This window comes from Ictalurus furcatus, chromosome 4, assembly GCF_023375685.1.
Source record: "Ictalurus furcatus strain D&B chromosome 4, Billie_1.0, whole genome shotgun sequence".
Classification (NCBI taxonomy): Eukaryota; Metazoa; Chordata; class Actinopteri; order Siluriformes; family Ictaluridae; genus Ictalurus; species Ictalurus furcatus.
The window spans coordinates 34,909,185-34,916,187 of record NC_071258.1 but is presented as its reverse complement, the minus strand read 5'-3'; positions in this window follow the sequence as shown (position 1 = coordinate 34,916,187).

Here is a 7,003-nt window from a genome sequence, read left to right as displayed (position 1 = left end):
TGATGGGAGATTTGTACTTGGGCAGCTGAACATTTCAGAATATCTAATGATAAAACAGTAGGCTGCCTATTTATTGAAAATTAAAAAGAAGAAAAAAACATTGTGTTGTTGGGTAATTTGGCTTTAACTGACTTGACTGTTATTATAGATCTGATACTGCTGTATGTTGGAGAGACTGAATGAAGCGACCTCATTTTGATTTTTTTGCAATGTTTCACGATATAGTGTCTGCGTACTTCTATTTAGAACATGACTAAAATTGTATATGTTCTGCTTTGTTTGCAGATTGTATATGAATATATGAATGCTTGCTATATGAATGTGACTCTGGGTGAGGGATCTCCGTCTCTAGTTGTGTAAGCAGTAATCAATCCAGACTGATTGTGGACCTGAATCTGGTCTAGAGAGTGATACAAGATGCAGCACTAAACACAGCAGTCCCTTAAGGTCTGATTAAATGCTAACGTAGCATGCTATAAATTGTATGATAGATCTAAATGAAAAGAAACAGTAGATAGAACTGTCCACAACCATAAACCCTTCAGGTTCTTCGGTTTGTCCTTGTGAAGGAACCTTTAAATGCTCTAAGTAGGAAGCTCAGAGCCACTCAAGGAAAGAGTGTATTAGTCAAGTCATTTATGACAATAGGAAAGTATCATTTTCTGTTATTTCCTCACCAAACTGAGGTTTCCCACCAATCACTAATTATAACAGTGCTTGGTGTCTATCTCTCTGAGCACGAGTCGCTGAGATCTGTCTGGTCCAGCGGTCACAGGGGGAGGCCAATATTCAAAGCTGCATTCGGCATCAATATGTTTGAACAGATTGTATTCATGAGATTTGATGATCGTGACACACGTCAGGTGAGACGTGATTCAGATCACTCTGGAAAGCCTTCATTGAAAATTGCAGGAAAGACTACAATGTTGGTGCGTATGTGACAGTTGATGAGCAGCTCATCCCATTCAGAGGACGTTGCAGTTTCTGGCAGTACATGCCCAAATAAACGGATAAATACGACATGAAACTGTTTCGTCCTGAAGGCGATCGGCGATGTACGGGATTGGCAGAGCTTGTAGTGAAGAAATTGGTAGAGCCAAGTTGTAAACTGGTTTACAAGTGCAAAACCCACGGGTGATTTGCTCTGCAAACAAATTATCTTGCTGGGGACAGTACGCTAAGACAAGCCAGAAGTTCTGCCTGCATTTCCTGCCTGTAACAGGAGACCTCTGGGATCAAGCCTGTTTGGTTTTTGCCAAAAGCAAGCCATGGTGTCCCATGTGCCAAAAAAACCCCAAGGTGGTTGTATTTTTATCCAGCATACATGACTAAAAAGAGGTCAATGAGGGAAGAATGTGATGATTCTAGACTACAACCATGGGGTCAGTGGTGGCTCAGAGGTTAAGACGTTGGACTACTGATCGGAAGGTTGTGAGTTAAAATGCCAGCACTGCCAAGCTGCCACTGCTGGGCCCTTGAGTAATAAGCCCTTTGTATAAAATGAGATAAATGATTTGCCCATCATCACTTGATCCAAAACAGTGGAGCGTTGCTGTGGGTGTGGCCAGCCATGCTGCAATGACCACCAGAGAGTCAGTGTCATTTATGACTATTGTTCTCATAGAAAAAACCAGCCTACTAATAAAATTCCACAAATTAGAAATCAATTTACAAAGAGTGCCCCAAAAAAATGTTGATGCGCGATAGTTTCATTTATTACGAATGTGTTTCATTCATGGTGTAAATGAAAATGTTTTATATTTAAATGTGTTTTTGTTTTCTTATTGTTGTTGAAGACATTTGATGACAAATAAAATGTAAAAATATATGGAAATGTGCTTTATTTTATTATTAATGTTAATAAAATACGTTAATGTGTTAATATGTTAAAATGTTAATGTTAATAAAATATTAGGGCAGTTTTATACTATTGGGGCAGTTTAGAGATCCATCCGTGTTAGATATATACTCCGGCTCGCTAAAGATCTGAATATTTAATAACTATTGGCCAAACATTTATACGTTTAAGGGTTAATATGTCTTCAATATGGAGGTTTGTTTATGTAACCAGATGAAGGAGTGAACATTGTGTGTTTAATAAAATAAATAGTGACAGCTGGATTGTGAGAATGTAATGTAACCCCAGCAATATGCTGATTTAATGACTGATCTGTTTTTAATAGCGGCTATTTGGTAAGTTTCAGAAGCATTACTTGCTTTTCTCATTTTAAAATAGAATTTTGTACTGAAATAAATTTGTATTGAACTGAAAGAGATTGTAATGTTGTACCTGAATAAAGTAGTAAATATACATATTAGGGGGAAAATACATGAACATAAGGGTTTAGTCAGTTATCTTAACTAGCTTAAATACAGTAGCATTAACATTTATTCATCTAGCAGCTCCAGGCTAACTTTACTGTACTCAATATACTCATACTGACATCAAGTACCTTATTACACACATTATGTAGTGATTTAACTCTGTGTATTAGTCATTCTAACAGATTATACCTTTTATTTACTTCATTTATACTTATAGCTGAGGGGAAAACTCCAAACTTCACTGTCACAATACATTCAAAATGAATTAAAATACTATAAACTCTTAGTTCTTTTCACAGTTGAGGTAAAAACCTGAGAAATGATTTGATCAGAAAATAAACTGAGTTAAAACCTACATTAACTAACTTCTCTGTACTTTAACTGTATCTTACCTGTTCAACTGCAGCAATAATCACTGTTTTTTCTTACTACAGCTCGAATTTACTGACTTTATCACTATTTCTCAATATTAAATCTGATTAAAATCGCTACAGCAGCGGGGGAGATCAGGATCTGTGGAAGATGCTAACGATGCTAAAGTCTGAGGTGAATAAACACCGGGCGCGCGCACGCAAACGGCGGGAAAGTCTGGAAGTATAATTGTGCCAAATGTCCTGGCATGTTGAATTACATAAACTGAATAAAAACTTATCGTAATAATAATACTTGAATTTTTCTACCCAGCAATTTGACACAAATCGGAAAAACACAGCAGTATCAGTGCTTGAATTAGTTTCCTCTGCTATTCATTGGGTTTGTATTTTTTGATTGAAAACAAAATTCCAGCATTCAAAATTCAATGCACACACATTCACCTTCCTAAAATACGGTTCCAAAATATTCAGTTGTTAAAAAATACCATCTTCATTATTCGTCAGGTAATATTTCCACACATTATTTTTCAACCTCACAAATTCAGGCTGCAAAAATTCAGGTCTTAAAGTTTGGGTCTTAAAATTGAAGTCTTCACATCCGGTTCTCACAGGAAGAGCAATGGATTGCCGATACTATTATTACACGCTGCTCAGAACCTGCTCAAAGCGTTGGTGGTTGTGTGAGTAGTGGTGGGATTGTGCAGACAAGCCACAAGAGATGATGAACCAAGCGGTATGTTCAGTTACACTGTTAATCAATACGACAGTATATATTTTTATACAGTTTCTCAGTTATTTTCTCTGCAAGTAAAGTTGTTATTCATATCAAATTTGGTGAAATTATGTTAGCTTTTACCACTAGCAAACTAGCTGGCTAGTCAGTCACAATGCTTGGTTTATGCTTTGGTCATCTGCATGGAGCCTACGTAGGTGAATCGATTTAGCGGAGTAACCTACCAAGCTGAACTACAGGGTTTTAGTAATTGCCTAGCTAATTATAGTTACAATGATAGGACTGTAGTAGTTACTGGGATATTAAACCCATTTGTTTTCCCCACAGCACTTGCTCTTGGACTATGTTTTAGAGCGATTCCGCTCTCGCCTGAACCATGCTGTTGGACATATTCCTTTAGACATGGATTACATGGAATTTATTTGCTCACAGGAGTCGTTTTTTTTAGTTCAATTTCTGAGGCAGTGAACATTCCACCGAACATTTTAGCAGGAATAGTAGAACTACTTACTGTAATTATGCAAAATGTGCCCAGGAGGGAGACCCGCATGGTGATCATTCAACAGGAACAAGGGCCAATGGGGCGCCCACGTCTCGAAGTCTCACCTGATCACATCGCAAACCTGCTGGATCTGAATTTGTCTGTTCCCACTATTGCCAACCTGTTAGGGATAAGTAGACGAACCTTATACAGACGAATGGCGGAATGTAATCTCTCAGTTCGAGCTCTATTTTAATGTAATCTCTCAGTTCGAGCAGACTGACGGATGAGGAGTTGGATGCTTCTGCAACCGCTCTGAAGCAAAGTATGCCTCACTGTGGTTATAGAATGATGAGAGCAGCGCTTAAGACACAAGGACACCGGGTGCAGTTTGACCGAGTAAGAGCTTCAATGCACCGGGTCGACACCGTGGGAGTCATATCTCGTTTGACACAGCTCGGCTTACTCGGTCAATTATGCACATTGACACCAATCATAAGCTGATTCGGTAAGTAATAAAAAATAAGTCGATAGTGAATTCATGTTAGCTTTAATTTAAGCGATGTGTTCACAAAACTGTGTCATTTCAGCTACAACATAGTTATTTTTGGAGGTGTAGATGGCTTTTCACAGAAGGTAAGGGTTACCCTTTTTTCAAGTAGATTCACCATCTTTTAGAGAACTATTGAGCTGATCATGTGTCTCCATGTACTTTCATAGATAATGTACCTGGGCGCTGCATCTAACAACCTTGCTTCAACTACGCTGGCTTTTTTTCAAGAAGCAGTGGAAACTTTTGGCTTTCCCCTAAGGTACATTTATGATAATCAAATTCTAAATATAAAAAGCTGTTTGATGCAGCTATATTTCTTACTATTTTAACAAATGACATTAATTCAAGACAAAAAAAGTCAAACAGGCAGTTTCATGCACCAATCTTTTTACACTTTCAGGGTACGAAGTGACCAGGGCATTGAAAATGTGGATGTTGCTCGCCTAATGTTCACAGCCCGTGGGGCAGGCAGGGGAAGCTTTATTTCAGGAAAGAGCGTCCATAATCAGCGGTGTGTTGATGATATAAAACCATGTATACTTATCAGTATATGTAGTGAGGTTCCAGTTTACAAAATCATTCGACACTGAAGGTCTCTTCTTCCCTTATCCAGTCAGTTACTGTACGAATGAGTTTAGCATCCATTCAAGTCCATTAATGTAGAAAAAGCTAAAGAATCATGCCAATTCCTCATCTGCTGTGACCTTCTCATGCTACACAATATAGTCAATGCTGTAACTATCTGTGTACATCTGATGATGGATGATCCACCGAACTGCAGTGTGGAACTTGAGGAGGAACGCCTCTGGACCTACCTCAGTAAAATGTTGCAATACGCCGGAGTATGTGAATTTAAAAATGAAATAAATAAAACTTTAAATAAAATAATAAAAGTTACTTTTCACTTGAAAACATGAAATAAATGTAATCAGTTAAAAATGTTTACTTTTTACTTTATAATACATGAGTACATTTGATGTAGCTATTTTTTTTTTTTTTTTGCTTTCACTTGAGTGTATTTTTGGCTGGACTCTTTCACTTTTAACTGAGTAACATTTTGACACATTATCTATACTTTCACTTAGGTATAAGTTCTCAGCACTTTGTCCACCCATAAAAATATGATATGTTCCCTGCTGCCACTTGTTTCAGTGTGCACTGTGAGCATGTAAACACAGTCATTTGGTAAGACACTGTGACCTGGATGTGATTACACTGAGGTCGCAGAGAGGTGAACAGGAAGAACACCGGCTATAGAGAAGATATGTTTTACAATTCTACACTTACACAGAGGTCCAACAGGATAAGAGGAGGAAACAGAGCCCTGTCTTATCTTTACTCATCAGTGATGATTGTTTGTTGTTAAATGGTATTAGGAGTCAGTCTATGGATGGGTTGTGTCCTAAATTAACACACCATATGGCACTTGGTGCTTTGTAGACCTCTTAAAGTGTTAGTACAGTCAACAAGGCAGTGATATAATTTTAATGCTTTATTGCCAGTTGAATGTTGCGCTATCTGCATGTATACAGTGGACATAAAAAGTCTATACACCCCTGTTAAAATGGCAGGCTTTTGTGATGTAAAAAATGAAACCGAGATAAACCGTGTCAGAACTTTTCCCTCAGTGTGAAATTACAACATATAAAAATCAAGTAGAAAAACAATCAAGAACATTTTAAGAAAAATAAAAAAGCTGCAATAACCTGGTTGCATAAGTCTGCACAGCCTTTTATAACTGGGGGTGTGGCTGTGTTCAGAATGAACCAATCACATTCAGTCTCATGTTCAAAAATACAAACCCAACTCTGAAAAAGTTGGGACAGTATGGAAAATGGAAAAAAACAAAAAACAAAACAAGGAGTCATTTGAAAATTCAGTTCAGCCTGTACTATATTGAAAACACTTTATAAACACATTATTTGATGTTTAACTTAATGTGAATTTAATGCCCCAAATCCTACCGATTTGTCTCTGGGGAATGTTGTTCTCAAAGTGTCGGATTATTCACTGACGCATCTATTGGCAGATCGGCGAGCCTCCACCCATCCTTGCTCTTGAAGGACTAGACTTTTTTTGGAGGCTCCTTATATACTATGATTAGACGATTACTTCACCTGTTTCACATCACCTTCTTATTCCAACTTGTCAGATCGCTATTAGTCCTAGTGCCCCTGTCCCAACTTTACTGGAACTTGTTGCATGCGTCAATTTCAAAATAAACATTTATCTTTAAAAAACGATGCATTTGATTAGGTAAAACATCGAATACCTTCATTTGTATATGTTTTTTGTTTAAATACAAGTCAAAGTACATTTACAAATCACTCCTCTTTGTTTGTATTAGCATGTTCCATACTGTCCCAACTTTTTGGAATTGGGGTTGTAATTATCATACAGCTGTCATCAATGAAATTATTCCGATTAACCCCAAGTAAAGATCAGCTGTTTCTGTTGAATTTTCTTGACATCTTCTTGGTTTATGTGACTACTGAAGTCCTAGTCCACAAAGAGCTTACATAGCGTGTATGATATCT